Raw genomic sequence first — 24,775 nt, forward strand, 5'->3', positions numbered from 1 at the left:
CCATTTCTGTAAGCATCATTTTGAGTTTATTAGCAATTCTTTTTAAATCACTGTCGCATCATTTTGAGATCTTTAGCAATTCTTCCGACATAACTGTCGCAATATTTCGAGGTTCGTAGCAACTTTTACTACATTACTGTCGCATTATTTTGAGGTTCGTAGAAACTCTTACTACATGACTGTCAGCATCACTTTGAGGTTATTCGAAACTTTCCCTCCATTACTGTTAGCATCATTTTGAGTTCATTTGCAGTTCTTACTACATCACTGTCACATCATTTTGAGATCTTTAGCAATTCTTCTGACATCACATTCGCATTATTTTGAGGTTCGTAGCAACTCTTACTACATGACTGTCAGCATCACTTTGAGGTTATTCGAAACTCTTACTACATTACTGTAAGCATCACTGAGTTTAATAGCAACTATCACTACATTACTGTTAGCATCATCTTGAGTTCATTAGCAATTCTTACGACATCACTGTCGCATCATTTTGAGATCATTAGCAATTCTTCCGACATCACTGTCGCATCATTTTGAGATCATTAGCCATTCTTCCGACATCACTGTCGCAATATTTTGAGGTTCGTATTAACTCTTACTACATGACTGTCAGCATCACTTTGAGGTTATTCGAAACGTTCACTCCATTAATGTTAGCATCAAATTGAGTTCATTAGCAATTCTTACTAAATCACTGCCGCATCATTTTGAGATCTTTAGCAATTCATCTGACATCACTGTCGCAATATTTTGAGGTTCGTCGCAACTTTTTCTACATTACTGTCGCATTATTTTGAGGTTCGTCGCAACTCTTACGACATGACCGTCAGCATCACTTTGAGGTTATTCGAAACTTTCACTCCATTACTGTTAACATCATTTTGAGTTCATTAGCAATTCTTACTACATCACTGTCGCATCATTTTGAGATCATTAGCAATTCTTACTACATCACTGTCGCATTATTTTGAGGTTCATAGAAACTCTTACTACATGACTGTCAGCATCACTTTGAGGTTATTCGAAACGTTCACTCCATTACTGTTAGCATCATTTCTAGATCTTCAGCAATTCTTCTGACATCACTGTCGCATTATTTTGAGGTTCGTAGCAACTCTTACTACATGACTGTCAGCATCACTTTGAGGTTATTCGAAACTTTCACTCCATTACTGTTAGCATCAATTTGAGTTCATTAGCACTTCTTACTTAATCACTGTAGCATCATTTTGAGATCATTAGCAATTCTTCTGACATCACTGTCGCATTTTTTTGAGGATCGTAGCAACTCTTACTACATAACTGTCAGCATCACTTTGAGGTTGTTTGAAACGTTCACTCCATTACTGTTGGCATCATTTTGAGTTCATTGGCGATTCTTACTACATCACTGTCGCATCATTTTGAGATCATTAGCAATTCTTCCGACATCAGTGTCGCAATATTGTGAGGTTCGTAGCAACTTTTACTACATTACTGTTGCATTATTTTAAGGTTCGTTGCAACACTTACTACATGACTGTCAGCATCACTTTGAGGTTATTCAAAACTTTCACTCCATTACTGTTAGCATCATTTTGAGTTCATTGTCAATTCTTACGACATCACAGTAGCATTAAATTGAGTTCATTAGCAACTCTTACTACATGACAGTCAGCATCACTTTGAGGTTGTTAGAAACTCTTACTACATTACTGTAAGTACACTGAGTTTAATAGCAACTATCACTACATTACTGTTAGCATCATCTTGAGTTCATTAGCAATTCTTACGACGTCACTGTCGCATCATTTTGAGATCATTTGCAATTCTTCTGACATCACTGTCGCAATATTTTGAGGTTCGTATTAACTCTTACTACATGACTGTCAGCATCACTTTGAGGTTATTCGAAACTTTCACTCCATTACTGTTAGCATCAATTTGAGTTCATTAGCACTTCTTACTTAATCACTGTAGCATCATTTTGAGATCATTTGCAATTCTTCTGACATCACTGTCGCAATATTTTGAGGTTCGTATTAACTCTTACTACATGACTGTCAGCATCACTTTGAGGTTATTCGAAACTTTCACTCCATTACTGTTAGCATCAATTTGAGTTCATTAGCACTTCTTACTTAATCACTGTAGCATCATTTTGAGATCATTAGCAATTCTTCTGACATCACTGTCGCAATATTTTGAGGTTCGTAGCAACTTTTTCTACATTACTGTCGCATTATTTTTAGGTTCGTAGCAACTCTTACGACATGACCGTCAGCATCACTTTGAGGTTATTCGAAACTTTCACTCCATTAATGTTAGCATCATTTTGAGTTCATTAGCAATTCTTACTACATCACTGTTGCATCATTTTGAGATCATTAGCAATTCTTCCGACATCACTGTCGCAATATTTTGAGGTTCAAAGCAACTTTTACTACATCACTGTCGCATTATTTTGAGGTTCGTAGCAACTCTTACTGCATGACTGTCAGCATCATTTTGAGGTTGTTCGAAACACTTAGTACATTACTGTAAGCATCACTGAGTTGATTAGCTACGATCACTACATTACTTTTAGCATCATTTTGAGTTCATTAGCAATTCTTACGAAATCACTGTCGCATCATTTTGAGATCTTTAGCAATTCTTTTGACATCACTGTCGCATTATTTTGAGGTTCGTAGCAACTCTGACTACATTACTGTCAGCATCACTTTGAGGTTATTCGAAACTTTCACTCCATTACTGTTAGCATCAATTTGAGTTCATTCGCACTTCTTACTTAATCACTGTAGCATCATTTTGAGATCATTAGCAATTCTTCTGACATCACTGTCGCATTTTTTTGAGGTTCGTAGCAACTCTTACTACATGACTGTCAGCATCACTTTGAGGTTATTCAAAACTTTCACTCCATTACTGTTAGCATCATTTTGAGTTCATTAGCAATTCTTACGACATCACAGTAGCATTAAATTGAGTTCATTAGCAACTCTTACTACATGACAGTCAGCATCACTTTGAGGTTGTCAGAAACTCTTACTACATTACTGTAAGTACACTGAGTTTAATACCAAATATCACTACATTACTGTTAGCATCATCTTGAGTTCATTAGCAATTCTTACGACGTCACTGTCGCATCATTTTGAGATCATTTGCAATTCTTCTGACATCACTGTCGCAATATTTTGAGGTTCGTATTAACTCTTACTACATGACTGTCAGCATCACTTTGAGGTTATTCGAAACTTTCACTCCATTACTGTTAGCATCAATTTGAGTTCATTAGCACTTCTTACTTAATCACTGTAGCATCATTTTGAGATCAATAGCAATTCTTCTGACATCACTGTCGCATTTTTTTGAGGTTCGTAGCAACTCTTACTACATAACTGTCAGCATCACTTTGAGGTTGTTCGAAACGTTCACTCCATTACTGTTGGCATCATTTTGAGTTTATTAGCAATTCTTACTAAATCACTGTCGCATCATTTTGAGATTTTTAGCAATGCGTCTGACATCACTGTCGCAATATTTTGAGGTTCGTAGCAACTTTTTCTACATTACTGTCGCATTATTTTGAGGTTCGTAGCAACTCTTACGACATGACCGTCAGCATCACTTTGAGGTTATTCGAAACTTTCACTCCATTAATGTTCGCATCATTTTGAGTTCATTAGCAATTCTTACTACATCACTGTCGCATCATTTTGAGATCATTAGCAATTCTTCCGACATCACTGTCGCAATATTTTGAGGTTCGTAGCATCTTTTACTACATTATTGTCGCATTATTTTAAGGTTCGTTGCAACACTTACTACATGACTGTCAGCATCACTTTGAGGTTATTCGAAACTTTCACTCCATTACTGTTAGCATCATTTTGAGTTCATTCGCAATTCTGACTACGTCACTGTCGCATTATTTTGAGGTTCATAGCAACTCTTACTGCATGACTGTCAGCATCATTTTGAGGTTGTTCGAAACACTTAGTACATTACTGTAAGCATCACTGAGTTGATTAGCAACTATTACTACATTACTTTTAGCATCATTTTGAGTTCATGAGCAATTCTTACGAAATAACTGTCGCATCATTTTGAGATCTTTAGCAATTCTTTTGACATCACTGTCGCATTATTTTGAGGTTCGTAGCAACTCTGACTACATTACTGTCAGCATCACTTTGAGGTTATTCGAAACTTTCACTCCATTACTGTTAGCATATATTTGAGTTCATTAGCACTTCTTACTTAATCACTGTAGCATCATTTTGAGATCATTAGCAATTCTTCTGACATCACTGTCGCATTTTTTTGAGGTTCGTAGCAACTCTTACTACATAACTGTCAGCATCACTTTGAGGTTGTTCGAAACGTTCACTCCATTACTGTTGGCATCATTTTGAGTTTATTAGCAATTCTTACTAAATCACTGTCGCATCATTTTGAGATTTTTAGCAATTCATCTGACATCACTGTCGCAATATTTTGAGGTTCGTAGCAACTTTTTCTACATTACTGTCGCATTATTTTGAGGTTCGTAGCAACTCTTACGACATGACCGTCAGCATCACTTTGAGGTTATTCGAAACTTTCACTCCATTAATGTTAGCATCATTTTGAGTTCATTAGCAATTCTTACTACATCACTGTCGCATCATTTTGAGATCATTAGCAATTCTTCCGACATCACTGTCGCAATATTTTGAGGTTCGTAGCAACTTTTACTACATTATTGTCGCATTATTTTAAGATTCGTTGCAACACTTACTACATGACTGTCAGCATCACTTTGAGGTTATTCGAAACTTTCACTCCATTACTGTTAGCATCATTTTGAGTTCATTCGCAATTCTGACTACATCACTGTCGCATTATTTTGAGGTTCGTAGCAACTCTTACTGAATGATTGTCAGCATCATTTTGAGGTTGTTCGAAACACTTAGTACATTACTGTAAGCATCACTGAGTTGATTAGCAACTATCACTACATTACTTTTAGCATCAATTTGAGTTCATTAGCACTTCTTACTTAATCACTGTAGCATCATTTTGAGATCATTAGCAATTCTTCTGACATCACTGTTGCATTTTTTTGAGGTTCGTAGCAACTCTTACTACATAACTGTCAGCATCACTTTGAGGTTGTTCGAAACGTTCACTCCATTACTGTTGGCATCATTTTGAGTTTATTAGCAATTCTTACTAAATCACTGTCGCATCATTTTGAGATTTTTAGCAATTCATCTGACATCACTGTCGCAATATTTTGAGGTTCGTAGCAACTTTTTCTACATTACTGTCGCATTATTTTGAGGTTCGTAGCAACTCTTACGACATGACCGTCAGCATCACTTTGAAGTTATTCGAAACTTTCACTCCATTAATGTTAGCATCATTTTGAGTTCATTAGCAATTCTTACTACATCACTGTCGCATCATTTTGAGATCTTGAGCAATTCTTCTGACATCACATTCGCATTATTGAGGTTCGTAGCAACTCTTACTGCATGACTGTCAGCATCACTTTGAGGTTATTCGAAACTTTCACTCCATTACTGTTAGCATCATTTTGAGTTAATTAGCAATTCTTACGACATCACAGTAGCATTAAATTGAGTTCATTAGCAACTCTTACTACATGACAGTCAGCATCACTTTGAGGTTGTTAGAAACTCTTACTACATTACTGTAATTATCACTGAGTTTAATAGCAACTATCACTTCATTACTGTTAGCATCATCTTGAGTTCATTAGCAATTCTTACGACGTCACTGTCGCATCGTTTTGAGATCATTTGCAATTCTTCTGACATCACTGTCGCAATATTTTGAGGTTCGTATTAACTCTTACTACATGACTGTCAGCATCACTTTGAGGTTATTCGAAACTTTCACTCCATTACTGTTAGCATCATTTTGAGTTCATTCGCAATTCTTCCGACATCACTGTCGCAATATCTTGAGGTTCGTAGCATCTTTTACTACATTACTGTCGCATTATTTTGAGGTTCGTAGCAACTCTTTCTACATGACTGTCAGCATCACTTTGAGGTTATTCGAAACTTTCACTCCATTACTGTTAGCATCATTTTGAGTTCATTAGGAATTCTTATGACATCACAGCAGCATTAAATTGAGTTCATTAGCAACTCTTACTACATGACAGTCAGCTTCACTTTGAGGTTGTTCTAAACTCTTACTACATTACTGTAAGCATCACTGAGTTTAATAGCAACTATCACTACATTACTGTTAGCATCATCTTGAGTTCATTAGCAATTCTTACGACGTCACTGTCGCATCATTTTGAGATCATTTGAAATTCTTCTGACATCACTGTCGCAATATTTTGAGGTTCGTATTAACTCTTACTACATGACTGTCAGCCTCACTTTGAGGTTATTCGAAACTTTCACTCCATTACTGTTAGCATCATTTTGAGTTCATTAGCAACTATCACTACATTACTGTCGCATCATTTTGAGTTCATTAGCAATTCTTCCGACATCACTGTCGCAATATCTTGAGGTTCGTAGCAACTTTTACTACATTACTGTTGCATTATTTTGAGGTTTGTAACAACACTTACTACATGACTGTCAGCATCACTTTGAGGTTATTCGAAACTTTCACTCCATTAATGTTAGCATCATTTTGAGTTCATTAGCAATTCTTACTACATCACTGTCGCATCATTTTTGAGATCTTGAGCAATTCTTCTGACATCACATTCGCATAATTGAGGTTCGTAGCAACTCTTACTACATTACTGTCAGCATCACTTTGAGGTTGTTCGAAACGTGCACTCCATTACTGTTAGCATCATTTTGAGTTTATTAGCAATGCTGACTAAATCACTGTCGCATCATTTTGAGATCTTTAGCAATACATCTGACATCACTGTCGAAATATTTTGAGGTTCGTAGCAACTTTTTCTACATTACTGTCGCATTATTTTGAGGTTCGTAGCAACTCTTACGACATGACCGTCAGCATCACTTTGAGGTTATTCGAAACTTTCACTCCATTAATGTTAGCATCATTTTGAGTTCATTAGCAATTCTTACTACATCACTGTTGCATCATTTTGAGATCTTGAGCAATTCTTCTGACATCACATTCGCATTATTGAGGTTCGTAGCAACTCTTACTGCATGACTGTCAGCATCACTTTGAGGTTATTCGAAACTTTCACTCCATTACTGTTAGCATCATTTTGAGTTAATTAGCAATTCTTACGACATCACAGTAGCATTAAATTGAGTTCATTAGCAACTCTTACTACATGACAGTCAGCATCACTTTGAGGTTGTTAGAAACTCTTACTACATTACTGTAATTATCACTGAGTTTAATATCAACTATCACTTCATTACTGTTAGCATCATCTTGAGTTCATTAGCAATTCTTACGACGTCACTGTCGCATCGTTTTGAAATCATTTGCAATTCTTCTGACATCACTGTCGCAATATTTTGAGGTTCGTATTAACTCTTACTACATGACTGTCAGCATCACTTTGAGGTTATTCGAAACTTTCACTCCATTACTGTTAGCATCATTTTGAGTTCATTCGCAATTCTTCCGACATCACTGTCGCAATATCTTGAGGTTCGTAGCATCTTTTACTACATTACTGTCGCATTATTTTGAGGTTCGTAGCAACTCTTTCTACATGACTGTCAGCATCACTTTGAGGTTATTCGAAACTTTCACTCCATTACTGTTAGCATCATTTTGAGTTCATTAGGAATTCTTATGACATCACAGCAGCATTAAATTGAGTTCATTAGCAACTCTTACTACATGACAGTCAGCTTCACTTTGAGGTTGTGCGAAACTCTTACTACATTACTGTAAGCATCACTGAGTTTAATAGCAACTATCACTACATTACTGTTAGCATCATCTTGAGTTCATTAGCAATTCTTACGACGTCACTGTCGCATCATTTTGAGATCATTTGAAATTCTTCTGACATCACTGTCGCAATATTTTGAGGTTCGTATTAACTCTTACTACATGACTGTCAGCCTCACTTTGAGGTTATTCGAAACTTTCACTCCATTACTGTTAGCATCATTTTGAGTTCATTAGCAACTATCACTACATTACTGTCGCATCATTTTGAGTTCATTAGCAATTCTTCCGACATCACTGTCGCAATATCTTGAGGTTCGTAGCAACTTTTACTACATTACTGTTGCATTATTTTGAGGTTTTTAACAACACTTACTACATGACTGTCAGCATCACTTTGAGGTTATTCGAAACTTTCACTCCATTAATGTTAGCATCATTTTGAGTTCATTAGCAATTCTTACTACATCACTGTCGCATCATTTTTGAGATCTTGAGCAATTCTTCTGACATCACATTCGCATAATTGAGGTTCGTAGCAACTCTTACTACATTACTGTCAGCATCACTTTGAGGTTGTTCGAAACGTGCACTCCATTACTGTTAGCATCATTTTGAGTTTATTAGCAATGCTGACTAAATCACTGTCGCATCATTTTGAGATCTTTAGCAATACATCTGACATCACTGTCGAAATATTTTGAGGTTCGTAGCAACTTTTTCTACATTACTGTCGCATTATTTTGAGGTTCGTAGCAACTCTTACGACATGACCGTCAGCATCACTTTGAGGTTATTCGAAACTTTCACTCCATTAATGTTAGCATCATTTTGAGTTCATTCGCAATTCTTACTACATCACTGTTGCATCATTTTGAGATCATTAGCAATTCTTCCGACATCACTGTCGCAATATTTTGAGGTTCGTAGCAACTTTTACTCCATTATTGTCCCATTATTTTCAGGTTCGTTGCAACACTTACTACATGACTGTCAGCATCACTTTGAGGTTATTCGAAACTTTCACTCCATTACTGTTAGCATCATTTTGAGTTCATTCGCAATTCTGACTACATCACTGTCGCATTATTTTGAGGTTCGTAGCAACTCTTACTGCATGACTGTCAGCATCATTTTGAGGTTGTTCGAAACACTTAGTACATTACTGTAAGCATCACTGAGTTGATTAGCTACTATCACTACATTACTTTTAGCATCATTTTGAGTTCATTTGCAATTCTTTTGACATCACTGTCGCATTATTTTGAGGTTCGTAGCAACTCTGACTACATTACTGTCAGCATCACTTTGAGGTTATTCGAAACTTTCACTCCATTACTGTTAGCATCAATTTGAGTTCATTAGCACTTCTTACTTAATCACTGTAGCATCATTTTGAGATCATTAGCAATTCTTCTGACATCACTGTCGCATTTTTTTGAGGTTCGTAGCAACTCTTACTACATAAATGTCAGCATCACTTTGAGGTTGTTCGAAACGTTCACTCCATTAGTGTTGGCATCATTTTGAGTTTATTAGCAATTCTTACTAAATCACTGTCGCATCATTTTGAGATTTTTAGCAATTCATCTGACATCACTGTCGCAATATTTTGAGGTTCGTAGCAACTTTTTCTACATTACTGTCGCATTATTTTGAGGTTCGTAGCAACTCTTACGACATGACCGTCAGCATCACTTTGAGGTTATTCGAAACTTTCACTCCATTAATGTTAGCATCATTTTGAGTTCATTAGCAATTCTTACTACATCACTGTCGCATCATTTTGAGATCATTAGCAATTCTTCCGACATCACTGTCGCAATATTTTGAGGTTCGTAGCAACTTTTACTACATTATTGTCGCATTATTTTAAGGTTCGTTGCAACACTTACTACATGACTGTCAGCATCACTTTGAGGTTATTCGAAACTTTCACTCCATTACTGTTAGCATCATTTTGAGTTCATTCGCAATTCTGACTACATCACTGTCGCATTATTTTGAGGTTCGTAGCAACTCTTTCTACATTACTGTCGCATTATTTTGAGGTTCGTTGCAACACTTACTACATGACTGTCAGCATCACTTTGAGGTTATTCGAAACGTTCACTCCATTACTGTCAGCATCACTTTGAGGTTGTTTGAAACGTTCACTCCATTACTTTTAGCATCATTTTTAGTTCATTAGCAATTCTTACTAAATCACTGTCGCATCATTTTGAGATCTTTAGCAATTCATCTGACATCACTGTCGCAATATTTTGAGGTTCGTAGCAAGGTTTTCTACATTACTGTCGCATTTTTTTGAGGTTCGTAGCAACTCTTACTACATGACTGTCAGCATCACTTTGAGGTTGTTCGAAACACTTAGTACATTACTGTAAGCATCACTGAGTTGATTAGCAACTATCACTACATTACTGTTAGCATCTTTTTGAGTTCATTCGCAATTCCTCCGACATCACTGTCGCAATATCTTGAGGTTCGTAGCATCTTTTACTACATTACTGTCGCATTATTTTGAGGTTCGTAGCAACTCTTTCTACATGACTGTCAGCATCACTTTGAGGTTATTCGAAACTTTCACTCCATTACTGTTAGCATCATTTTGAGTTCATTAGGAATTCTTACGACATCACAGCAGCATTAAATTGAGTTCATTAGCAACTCTTACTACATGACAGTCAGCATCACTTTGAGGTTGTCAGAAACTCTTACTACATTACTGTAAGTACACTGAGTTTAATAGCAACTATCACTACATTACTGTTAGCATCATCTTGAGTTCATTAGCAATTCTTACGACGTCACTGTCGCATCATTTTGAGATCATTTGAAATTCTTCTGACATCACTGTCGCAATATTTTGAGGTTCGTATTAACTCTTACTACATGACTGTCAGCCTCACTTTGAGGTTATTCGAAACTTTCACTCCATTACTGTTAGCATCATTTTGAGTTCATTAGCAACTATCACTACATTACTGTCGCATCATTTTGAGTTCATTAGCAATTCTTCCGACATCACTGTCGCAATATCTTGAGGTTCGTAGCAACTTTTACTACATTACTGTTGCATTATTTTGAGGTTTGTAACAACACTTACTACATGACTGTCAGCATCACTTTGAGGTTATTCGAAACTTTCACTCCATTAATGTTAGCATCATTTTGAGTTCATTAGCAATTCTTACTACATCACTGTCGCATCATTTTTGAGATCTTGAGCAATTCTTCTGACATCACATTCGCATAATTGAGGTTCGTAGCAACTCTTACTACATTACTGTCAGCATCACTTTGAGGTTGTTCGAAACGTGCACTCCATTACTGTTAGCATCATTTTGAGTTTATTAGCAATGCTGACTAAATCACTGTCGCATCATTTTGAGATCTTTAGCAATACATCTGACATCACTGTCGAAATATTTTGAGGTTCGTAGCAACTTTTTCTACATTACTGTCGCATTATTTTGAGGTTCGTAGCAACTCTTTCGACATGACCGTCAGCATCACTTTGAGGTTATTCGAAACTTTCACTCCATTAATGTTCGCATCATTTTGAGTTCATTAGCAATTCTTACTACATCACTGTCGCATCATTTTGAGATCTTGAGCAATTCTTCTGACATCACATTCGCAATATTGAGGTTCGTAGCAACTCTTACTGCATGACTGTCAGCATCACTTTGAGGTTATTCGAAACTTTCACTCCATTACTGTTAGCATCATTTTGAGTTAATTAGCAATTCTTACGACATCACAGTAGCATTAAATTGAGTTCATTAGCAACTCTTACTACATGACAGTCAGCATCACTTTGAGGTTGTTAGAAACTCTTACTACATTACTGTAATTATCACTGAGTTTAATAGCAACTATCACTTCATTACTGTTAGCATCATCTTGAGTTCATTAGCAATTCTTACGACATCACTGTCGCATCGTTTTGAGATCATTTGCAATTCTTCTGACATCACTGTCGCAATATTTTGAGGTTCGTATTAACTCTTACTACATGACTGTCAGCATCACTTTGAGGTTATTCGAAACTTTCACTCCATTACTGTTAGCATCATTTTGAGTTCATTCGCAATTCTTCCGACATCACTGTCGCAATATCTCGAGGTTCGTAGCATCTTTTACTACATTACTGTCGCATTATTTTGATGTTCGTAGCAACTCTTACTACATGACTGTCAGCATCACTTTGAGGTTATTCGAAACATTCACTCCATTAATGTTAGCATCAATTTGAGTTCATTCGCAATTCTTACTAAATCACTGTAGCATCATTTTGAGATCATTAGCAATTCTTCTGACATCACTGTCGCATTTTTTTGAGGTTCGCAGCAACTCTTACTACATAACTGTCAGCATCACTTTGAGGTTGTTCGAAACGTTCACTCCATTACTGTTAGCATCATTTTGAGTTTATTAGCAATTCTTACTAAATCACTGTCGCATCATTTTGAGATCTTTAGCAATTCATCTGACATCACTGTCGCAATATTTTGAGGTTCGTAACAACTTTTTCTACATTACTGTCGCATTATTTTGAGGTTCGTAGCAACTCTTACGACATGACCGTCAGCATCACTTTGAGGTTATTCGAAACTTTCACTCCATTAATGTTAGCATCATTTTGAGTTCATTAGCAATTCTTACTACATCACTGTCGCATCATTTTGAGATCATTAGCAATTCTTCCGACATCACTGTCGCAAAATTTTAGGTTCGTAGCAACTTTTACGACATTACTGTCGCATTATTTTAAGGTTCGTTGCAACACTGACTACATGACTGTCAGCATCACTTTGAGGTTATTCGAAACGTTCACTCCATTACTGTTAGCATCACTGACTTGATTAGCAACTATCACTACATTACTGTTAGCATCATTTTGAGTTCATTAGCAATTCTTACTACATCACTGTCTCATCATTTTGAGTTCATTAGCAATTCTTATGACATCACTGTCGCATTATTTTGAGGTTCATAGAAACTCTTACTACATGACTGTCAGCATCACTTTGAGGTTATTCGAAACCTTCACTCCATTACTGTTAGCATCATTTTGAGTTCATTAGCAATTCTTCTCACATCACTGTTGCATTATTTAGAGGTTTGTCGCATCTCTTACTACATGACTGTCAGCATCACTTTGAAGTTGTTCGAAACACTTAGTACATTACTGTAAGCATCACTGAGTTTATTAGCAACTATCACTACATTACTGTTAGCATCATCTTGATTTCATTAGCAGTTCTTACAACATCACTGTCGCATCATTTTGAGATCATTAGCCATTCTTCCGACATCACTGTCGCAATATTTTGAGGTTCGTATTAACTCTTACTACATGACTGCCAGCATCACTTTGAGATTGTTCGAAACGTTCACTCCATTGCTGTTAGCATCATTTTGAGTTTATTAGCAATTCTTACTAAATCACTGTCGCATCATTTTGAGATCTTTAGCAATTCATCTGACATTACTGTCGCAATATTTTGAGGTTCGTAGCAACTTTTTCTACATTACTGTCGCATTATTTTGAGGTTCGTAGCAACTCTTACTACATGACTGTCAGCATCACTTTGAGGTTGTTTTAAAATTTCAGTCCATTACATTTAGCATCATTTTGAGTTCATTAGCAATTCTCACTACATCACTGTCGCATCATTTTGAGATCATTAGCAATTCTTCCGACATCACTGTAACATTTTTTTGAGGTTCATAGAAACTCTTACTACATGACTGTCAGCATCACTTTGAGGTTATACGAAACGTTCACTCCATTACTGTTAGCATCATTTTGAGTTCATTAGCAATTCTTACTAAATCACTGTCGCATCATTTTGAGATCTTTAGCAATTCTTCCGACATCACATGCGCATTATTTTGAGGTTCGTAGCAACTCTTACTACATGACTGTCAGCATCACTTTGAGGTTGTTCGAAACTCTTACTACATTACTGTAAGCATCACTGAGTTTAATAGCAACTATCACTACATAACTGTTAGCATCATTTTGAGTTCATTAGCAATTCTTACGACATCACTGTCGCATCATTTTGAGATCATTAGCAATGCTTCCGACATCACTGTCGCAATATTTTGAGGTTTGTATTAACTCTTACTACATGACTGTCAGCATCACTTTGAGATTATTCGAAACTTTCACTCCATTACTGTTAGCATCACTTTTAGTTCATTAGCAATTCTTACTAAATCACTGTCGCATCATTTTGAGATCTTTAGCAATTCATCTGACATCACTGTCGCAATATTTTGAGGTTCGTAGAAACTTTTTCTACATTACTGTCGCATTACTTTGAGGTTAGTAGCAACTCTTACTACATGACCGTCAGCATCACTTTGAGGTTTTTCGAAACTTTCACTCCATTACTGTTAGCATCATTTTGAGTTCATTAGCAACTATCACTACATTACTGTTAGCATCATTTTGAGTTCATTAGCAATTCTTCCGACATCACTGTCGCAATATCTCGAGGTTCGTAGCAACTTTTACTTCATTACTGTCGCATTATTTTGATTATCGTAGAAACTCTTACTACATGACTGTCAGCATCACTTTGAGGTTATTCGAAACTTTCACTCCATTAATGTTAGCATCATTTTGAGTTCATTAGCAATTCTTACTAAATCACTGTCGCATCATTTTGATATCATAAGCAATTCTTCTGACATCACTGTCGCATTATTTTGAGGTTCATAGCAACTCTTACTACATGACTGTCAGCATCACTTTGAGGTTGTTTTAAAATTTCAGTCCATTACATTTAGCATCATTTTGAGTTCATTAGCAATTCTTACTACATCACTGTCGCATCATTTTGAGATCATTAGCAATTCTTCCGACATCACTGTAACATTTTTTTGAGGTTCATTAGCAACTCTTACTACATGATTGTCAGCATCACTTTGAGGTTATTCGAAACGTTCACTCCATTACTGTTAGCATCATTTTGAGTTCATTAGCAATTCTTACTAAATCACTGTCGCATCATTTTGAGATCTTTCGCAATTCTTCTGACATCACTGTCGCATTATTTTGAGGTTCGTAGCAACTCTTACTGCATGACTGTCAGCATCACTTTGTGGTTGTTCGAAACACTTAGTACATTACTGTAAGCATCACTGAGTTGATTAGCAACTATCACTACATTACTGTTAGCATCAATTTGAGTTCATTAGCAATTCTTCTGACATCACTGTCGCAATATTTTGAGGTTCGTAGCAACTTTTTCTACATTACTGTCGCATTATTTTGAGGTTCGTAGCAACTCTTACTACATTACTGTCAGCATCACTTTGAGGTTATTTGAAACTTTCACTCCATTACTGTTAGCATCATTTTGAGTTCATTAGCAATTCTTACGACATCACAGTAGCATTAAATTGAGTTCATTAGCAACTCTTACTACATGACTGTCAACATCACTTTGAAGTTGTTCGAAACACTTACTACATTACTGTTCGCATCATCTTGAGTTCATTAGCAATTCTTACGATATCACTGTTGCAATATTTTGAGGTTCGTAGAAACTCTTACTGCATGACTGTCAGCATCACTTTGAGGTTGTTCGAAACGTTCACTCCATTACTGTTAGCATCATTTTGAGTTTCTTAGCAATTCTTACTAAATCACTGTCGCATCATTTTGAGATCTTTACCAATTCATCTGACATCACTGTCGCAATATTTTGAGGTTCGTAGCAACTCTTACGACATGACCGTCAGCATCACTTTGAGGTTTTTTGAAAATTTCAGTCCATTACATTTAGCATCATTTTGAGTTCATTAGCAATTCTTACTACATCACTGTCACATCATTTTGAGATCATTAGCAATTCTTCCGACATCACTGTAACATTTTTTTGAGGTTCATAGAAACTCTTTCTACATGACTGTCAGCATCACTTTGAGGTTATTCGAAACGTTCACTCCATTACTGTTAGCATCATTTTGAGTTCATTAGCAATTCTTACCACATCACTAGTGATGTGGTGAGAGTTGCGACTATCCTCAAAATGATGCGACAGTGATGTAGTGAGAGTTGCTACGATCCTCAAAATGATGCTAAAGTGATGTAATGAGAGTTGCTAAAAACCTAAGAAGTGGCGCTACAGTGATGTGGTGAGAGTTGATAGTAATTTCAAAATAATGCTAAAGCGGTGTAATGAGAGTTGCTACTTCCCTAAGAAATGATGCTACAGTGATGTAGTGAGAGTTGCTACAAACCGCAAAATGATGCTACAGTGATGTAATGAGATTTGCTACAAACCTAAGAAATGATGCTACAGTGATGTGGTGAGAGTTGAACGTAATTTCAAAATCAAGCCAAAGTGATGTCATGAGAGTTGCTACTTACCTAAGAAATGAAGCTACAGTGATGTAGTGAGAGTTGCTACAAACGTCAAAATGATGCTACAGTAATGTCGTGAGAGTTGCGACTATCCTCAATATGATGCGACAATGAAGTATGGAGAGTTGCTACGAACCTCAAAATGATGCCACAGTGATGTAGGGAGAGTTGATACTAATCTCAAAATGATGCTGACAGTGATGTGGTGAGAGTTGCTACAATCCTCAAAATGATGCTACAGTGATGTTATGACAGTTGCTACTAACCTAAGAAATTATGCTGACAGTGTTGTGGTGAGAGTTGATCGTAATTTCAAAATCATGCTAAAGTGATGTCATGAGAGTTGCTACTAATGTCCAAATGATGCTAGAGTGATGGAATGAGATTTGCTACAAACCTAAGAAATGATGCTACAGTGATGTGGTGAGAGTTGACAGTTATTTCAAAATCATGCTAAAGTGATGCAATGATAGTTGCTACTTACCTAAGAAATGATGCTACAGTGATGTGGTGAGAGTTTCTACTTACCTAAGAAATGATGCTACAGTGATGTGGTGAGAGTTGCTACGAATCTCAAAATGATGCGACAGTGATGTCGCGAGATTTGCGACTATCTTCAAAATGATGCGACAGTGATGTGGTAAGAGCTGCTACTTACCTAAGAAATGATGCTACAGTGATGTGGTGAGAGTTGCTACGAACCTCAAAATGATGCTGCAGTGATGTAATGAGAGTTGCTACGAATCTCAAAATGATGCTAACAGTGATGTGGTGAGAGTTGCTACGAACCTCAAAATGATGTTCCAGTAATGTCGTGAGAGTTGCGACTTTCCTCAAAATGATGCGACAGTGATGTAGTGAGAGTTGCTACAAATGTCCAAATGATGCTAGAGTGATGTAATGAGATTTGCTACAGACCTAAGAAATGATGCTACAGTGATGTGGTGAGAGTTGATCGTAATTTCAAAATCATGCTACAGTGATGTAATGAGAGTTGCTACTTACCTAAGAATTGATGCCACAGTGATGTTGTGAGAGTTGATACTATCCTCAATATGATGCTACAGTGATGTTATGACAGTTGCTACTAACCTAAGAAATTATGCTGACAGTGTTGTGGTGAGAGTTGATCGTAATTTCAAAATCATGCTAAAGTGATGTCATGAGAGTTGCTACAAATGTCCAAATGATTCTAGAGTGATGGAATGAGAGTTGCTACAAACCGAAGAAATGATGCTGCAGTGATGTGGTGAGAGTTGCTACGAACCTCAAAAATGATGCTACAGTGATGTAATGACATCTGATCGTCATTTCAAACTCATGCTAAAGTGATGTAATGAGAGTTGCTACTTACCTAAGAAATGATGCTACAGTGATGTGGTGAGAGTTGCTACGGACCTCAAAATGATGCTACAGTGATGTAATGAGAGTTGTTACGAATCTCAAAATGATGCGACAGTGATGTCGCGAGATTTGCGACTATCCTCAAAATGATGCGACAGTGATGTGGTAAGAGCTGCTACTTACCTAAGAAATGATGCTACAGTGATGTGGTGAGAGTTGCTACGAACCTCAAAATGATGCTGCAGTGATGTAATGAGAGTTGCTACGAATCTCAAAATGATGCTAACAGTGATGTGGTGAGAGTTGCTACGAACCTCAAAATGATGTTCCAGTAATGTCGTGAGAGTTGCGACTTTCCTCAAAATGATGCGACAGTGATGTAGTGAGAGTTGCTACAAATGTCCAAATGATGCTAGAGTGATGTAATGAGATTTGCTACAGACCTAAGAAATGATGCTACAGTGATGTGGTGAGAGTTGATCGTAATTTCAAAATCATGCTACAGTGATGTAATGAGAGTTGCTACTTACCTAAGAAGTGATGCCACAGTGATGTTGTGAGAGTTGATACTATCCTCAATATGATGCTACAGTGATGTTATGACAGTTGCTACTAACCTAAGAAATTATGCTGACAGTGTTGTGGTGAGAGTTGATCGTAATTTCAAAATCATGCGAAAGTGATGTAATGAGAGTTGCTACTTACCAAAGAAATGATGCTACAGTGATGTGGTGAGAGTTGATACTAATTTCAAAATAATGCTAAAGTGGTGTAGTGAGAGTTGCTACGAACCGCAAAATGATGCTACAGTGATGTAATGAGAGTTGTTACGAATCTCAAAATGATGCGACAGTGATGTCGCGAGATTTGCGACTATCCTCAAAATGATGCGACAGTGATGTGGTGAGAGCTGCTACTTACCTAAGAAATAATGCTACAGTGATGTGGTGAGAGTTGCTACTTACCTAAGAAATGATGCTACAGTGATGTGGTGAGAGTTGCTACGAACCTCAAAATGATGCTGACGTGATGTATTGAGAGTTGCTACGAATCTCAAAATGATGCTAACAGTGATGTGGTGAGAGTTGCTACGAACCTCAAAATGATGTTCCAGAAATGTCGTGAGAGTTGCGACTTTCCTCAAAATGATGCGACAGTGATGTAGTGAGAGTTGCTGCAAATGTCCAAATGATGCTTGAGTGATGTAATGAGAGTTGCTACAAACCTAAGAAATGATGCTACAGTGATGTGGTGAGAGTTGCTAAACACCTAAAAATGATGCTGATAGTGATGTAATGAGAGTTTCTACTCACCTAAGAAATGATGCTACAGTGATGTAGTGAGAGTTGCTACTAACCTCAAAATGATGCTACAGTCCTGTAGTGAGAGTTGCTACGAACCTAAGAAATGATGCTACAGTGATGTAGTGATTGCTGCTACGAATCTCAAAATTATGCGAAAGTGCTGTAATGAGAGTTGCTACTAACCTACGAAATGATGCTACAGTAATATAGTGAGAGTTGCTACTCATCTCAAAATGATGCTACAGTCATGTAGTGAGAGTTGCGACTATCCTTAAAATGATGCGACAGTGATGTAGTGAGAGTTGCTACGATCCTCAAAATGATGTTAAAGTGATGTAATGAGAGTTGCGAAAAACCTAAGAAGTGATGCTACAGTGATGTGGTGAGAGTTGATACTAATTTCAAAATAATGCTAAAGTGGTGTAGTGAGAGTTGCTACGAACCGCAAAATGATGCTACAGTGATGTAATGAGAGTTGCTACGAACCGCAAAATGATGCTACAGTGATGTAATGAGAGTTGACAGAAATTTCAAAATCACGCTAAAGTGATGTCATGATAGTTGCTACTTACCTAAGAAATGATGCTACAGTGATGTGGTGAGAGTTGCTACGAACCTCAAAATGATGCTACAGTGATGTGGTGAGACTTGATAGTAATTTCAAAATCACGCTAAAGTGATGTCATGATAGTTGCTACTTACCTAAGAAATGATGCTACAGTGATGTAATGAGAGTTGCTACGAATCTCAAAATGATGCTAACAGTTATTTGTTGAGAGTTGCTACTAATTTCAAAATGATGCTACAGTGATGTAATGAGAGTTGCTACGAATCTCAAAATGATGCTACAGTAATGTCGTGAGAGTTGCGACTATCCTCAAAATGATGCGACAGTGATGTAGTGAGAGTTGCTACGATCCTCAAAATGATGCTAAAGTGCTGTAATGAGAGTTGCGTCTAACCAAAGAAATGATGCTACAGTGATGTGGTAAGAGTTGCTACGAACCTCAAACTGATGCTTCCAGTAATGTAGTGAGAGTTGCTACAAACCTCAAAATGATGCTGCAGTGATGTCATGGGAGTTGCTACTAACCTACAAATGTAAAAAATGATGCGACAGTGATGCAGTGAGAGTTGCTACAAATGTCAAAATGATGCGACAGTGATGTAGTGAGAGTTGCTACGATCCTCAAAATGATGCAACAGTGATGTGGTGAGACTTGATAGTAATTTCAAAATCACGCTAAAGTGATGTCATGATAGTTGCTACATACCTAAGAAATGATGCTACAGTGATGTGGTGAGAGTTGATACTTACCTAAGAAATGATGCTACAGTGATGTGGTGAGAGTTGCTACGAACCTCAAAATGATGCTGCAGTGATGTAATGAGAGTTGCTACGAATCTCAAAATGATGCTAACAGTGATGTGGGGAGAGTTGATAGTAATTTCAAAATCACGCTAAAGTGATGTAATTGGAGTTGCCACTTACCTAAGAAATGATGCTACAGTGATTTGGTGAGAGTTGATACTAAATTCAAAATAATGCTACAGTGGTGTAGTGAGAGTTGCTATTGCCTAAGAAATGATGCTACAGTGATGTGGTTAGAGTTGCTACGAACCTCAAAATCATGCTACAGTGATGTAATGAGAGTTGCAAGGAATTCTCAAAATGATGCTCCAGTAATGTCGTGAGAGTTGCGACGATCCTCAAAATGATGCGACAGTGATGTAATGAGAGTTGCTAAAAATGTCCAAATGATGCTAGAGTGATGCAATGAGAGTTGCAACAAACCTAAGAAATGATGCTACAGTGATGTAATGACAGTTGCTACAAATGTCCAAATGATGCTAGAGTGATGTAATGAGAGTTGCTACAAACCGAAGAAATGATGCTACAGTGATGTGGTGAGAGTTGCTACGAACCTCAAAATGATGCTACAGTTATGTAATGAGAGTTGCTACTTTCCTAAGAAATGATGCTGCAGTGATGTAATGAGAGTTGCTACGAATCTCAAAATGATGCTAACAGTGATGTGGTGAGAGTTGCTACGAACCTCAAAATGATGTTCCAGTGATGTAGTGAGAGTTGCGACTTTCCTCAAAATGATGCGACAGTGATGTAGTGAGAGTTGCTACAAATGTCCAAATGATGCTAGAGTGATGTAATGAGATTTGCTACAGACCTAAGAAATGATGCTACAGTGATGTGGTGAGAGTTGATCATAATTTCAAAATCATGCTAAAGTGATGTAATGAGAGTTGCTACTTACCTAAGAAGTGATGCCACAGTGATGTTGTGAGAGTTGATACTATCCTCAATATGATGCTACAGTGATGTTATGACAGTTGCTACTAACCTAAGAAATTATGCTGACAGTGTTGTGGTGAGAGTTGATCGTAATTTCAAAATCATGCTAAAGTGATGTCATGAGAGTTGCTACAAATGTCCAAATGATGCTACAGTGATGTGGTGAGAGTTCATAGTAATTTCAAAATCATGCTAAAGTGATGCAATGATAGTTGCTACTTACCTAAGAAATGATGCTGATAGTGATGTAATGAGAGTTGCTACTCACCTAAGAAATGATGCTACAGTGATGTAGTGAGAGTTGCTACTAACCTCAAAATGATGCTACAGTCCTGTAGTGAGAGTTGCTACGAACCTAAGAAATGATGCTACAGTGATGTAGTGATTGTTGCTACGAATCTCAAAATTATGCGAAAGTGCTGTAATGAGAGTTGCTACTAACCTACGAAATGATGCTACAGTAATGTAGTGAGAGTTGCTACTCATCTCAAAATGATGCTACAGTCATGTAGTGAGAGTTGCGACTATCCTTAAAATGATGCGACAGTGATGTAGTGAGAGTTGCTACGATCCTCAAAATGATGTTAAAGTGATGTAATGAGAGTTGCGAAAAACCTAAGAAGTGATGCTACAGTGATGTGGTGAGAGTTGATAGGATAGTAGCAACTCTTATTACATCACTTTAGCGTGATTTTGAAATTACTAAGAAATGATGCTACAGTGATGTGGTGAGAGTTGATACTAATTTCAAAATAATGCTAAAGTGGTGTAGTGAGAGTTGCTACGAACCGCAAAATGATGCTACAGTGATGTAATGAGAGTTGTTACGAATCTCAAAATGATGCGACAGTGATGTCGCGAGATTTGCGACTATCCTCAAAATGATGCGACAGTGATGTGGTGAGAGCTGCTACTTACCTAAGAAATAATGCTACAGTGATGTGGTGAGAGTTGCTACTTACCTAAGAAATGATGCTACAGTGATGTGGTGAGAGTTGCTACGAACCTCAAAATGATGCTGCAGTGATGTATTGAGAGTTGCTACGAATCTCAAAATGATGCTAACAGTGATGTGGTGAGAGTTGCTACGAACCTCAAAATGATGTTCCAGAAATGTCGTGAGAGTTGCGACTTTCCTCAAAATGATGCGACAGTGATGTAGTGAGAGTTGCTACAAATGTCCAAATGATGCTAGAGTGATGTAATGAGAGTTGCTACAAACCTAAGTAATGATGCTTCAGTGATGTGGTGAGAGTTGCTAAACACCTAAAAATGATGCTGATAGTGATGTAATTAGAGTTTCTACTCACCTAAGAAATGATGCTACAGTGATGTAGTGAGAGTTGCTACTAACCTCAAAATGATGCTACAGTCCTGTAGTGAGAGTTGCTACGAACCTAAGAAATGATGCTACAGTGATGTAGTGATTGTTGCTACGAATCTCAAAATTATGCGAAAGTGCTGTAATGAGAGTTGCTACTAACCTACGAAATAATGCTACAGTCATGTAGTGAGAGTTGCGACTATCCTTAAAATGATGCGACAGTGATGTAGTGAGAGTTGCTACGATCCTCAAAATGATGTTAAAGTGATGTAATGAGAGTTGCGAAAAACCTAAGAAGTGATGCTACAGTGATGTGGTGAGAGTTGATACTAATTTCAAAATAATGCTAAAGTGGTGTAGTGAGAGTTGCTACGAACCGCAAAATGATGCTACAGTGATGTAATGAGAGTTGCTACGAACCGCAAAATGATGCTACAGTGATGTAATGAGAGTTGATAGAAATTTCAAAATCACGCTAAAGTGATGTCATGATAGTTGCTACTTACCTAAGAAATGATGCTACAGTGATGTGGTGAGAGTTGCTACGAACCTCAAAATGATGCTACAGTGATGTGGTGAGACTTGATAGTAATTTCAAAATCACGCTAAAGTGATGTCATGATAGTTGCTACTTACCTAAGAAATGATGCTACAGTGATGGGGTGAGAGTTGCTATGAACCTCAAAATGATGCTGCAGTGATGTAATGAGAGTTGCTACGAATCTCAAAATGATGCTAACAGTTATTTGTTGAGAGTTGCTACTAATTTCAAAATGATGCTACAGTGATGTAATGAGAGTTGCTACGAATCTCAAAATGATGCTACAGTAATGTCGTGAGAGTTGCGACTATCCTCAAAATGATGCGACAGTGATGTAGTGAGAGTTGCTACGATCCTCAAAATGATGCTAAAGTGCTGTAATGAGAGTTGCGTCTAACCAAAGAAATGATGCTACAGTGATGTGGTAAGAGTTGCTACGAACCTCAAACTGATGCTTCCAGTAATGTAGTGAGAGTTGCTACAAACCTCAAAATGATGCTGCAGTGATGTCATGGGAGTTGCTACTAACCTACAAATGTAAAAAATGATGCGACAGTGATGCAGTGAGAGTTGCTACAAATGTCAAAATGATGCGACAGTGATGTAGTGAGAGTTGCTACTAACCTCAAAATGATGCTACAGTCCTGTAGTGAGAGTTGCTACGAACCTAAGAAATGATGCTACAGTGATGTAGTGATTGTTGCTACAAATCTCAAAATTATGCGAAAGTGCTGTGATGAGAGTTGCTACTAACCTACGAAATAATGCTACAGTCATGTAGTGAGAGTTGCGACTATCCTTAAAATGATGCGACAGTGATGTAGTGAGAGTTGCTACGATCCTCAAAATGATGTTAAAGTGATGTAATGAGAGTTGCGAAAAACCTAAGAAGTGATGCTACAGTGATGTGGTGAGAGTTGATACTAATTTCAAAATAATGCTAAAGTGGTGTAGTGAGAGTTGCTACGAACCGCAAAATGATGCTACAGTGATGTAATGAGAGTTGCTACGAACCGCAAAATGATGCTACAGTGATGTAATGAGAGTTGAAAGAAATTCCAAAATCACGCTAAAGTGATGTCATGATAGTTGCTACTTACCTAAGAAATGATGCTACAGTGATGTGGTGAGAGTTGCTACGAACCTCAAAATGATGCTACAGTGATGTGGTGAGACTTGATAGTAATTTCAAAATCACGCTAAAGTGATGTCATGATAGTTGCTACTTACCTAAGAAATGATGCTACAGTGATGTGGTGAGAGTTGCTATGAACCTCAAAATGATGCTGCAGTGATGTAATGAGAGTTGCTACGAATCTCAAAATGATGCTAACAGTTATTTGTTGAGAGTTGCTACTAATTTCAAAATGATGCTACAGTGATGTAATGAGAGTTGCTACGAATCTCAAAATGATGCTACAGTAATGTCGTGAGAGTTGCGACTATCCTCAAAATGATGCGACAGTGATGTAGTGAGAGTTGCTACGACCCTCAAAATGATGCTAAAGTGCTGTAATGAGAGTTGCGTCTAACCAAAGAAATGATGCTACAGTGATGTGGTAAGAGTTGCTACGAACCTCAAACTGATGCTTCCAGTAATGTAGTGAGAGTTGCTACAAACCTCAAAATGATGCTGCAGTGATGTCATGGGAGTTGCTACTAACCTACAAATGTAAAAAATGATGCGACAGTGATG

This window comes from Aulostomus chinensis, chromosome 1, assembly GCF_037954235.1.
Source record: "Aulostomus chinensis isolate RoL2024-O1b breed Wild chromosome 1, RoL_Achi_v1.0, whole genome shotgun sequence".
NCBI lineage: Eukaryota > Metazoa > Chordata > Actinopteri > Syngnathiformes > Aulostomidae > Aulostomus > Aulostomus chinensis.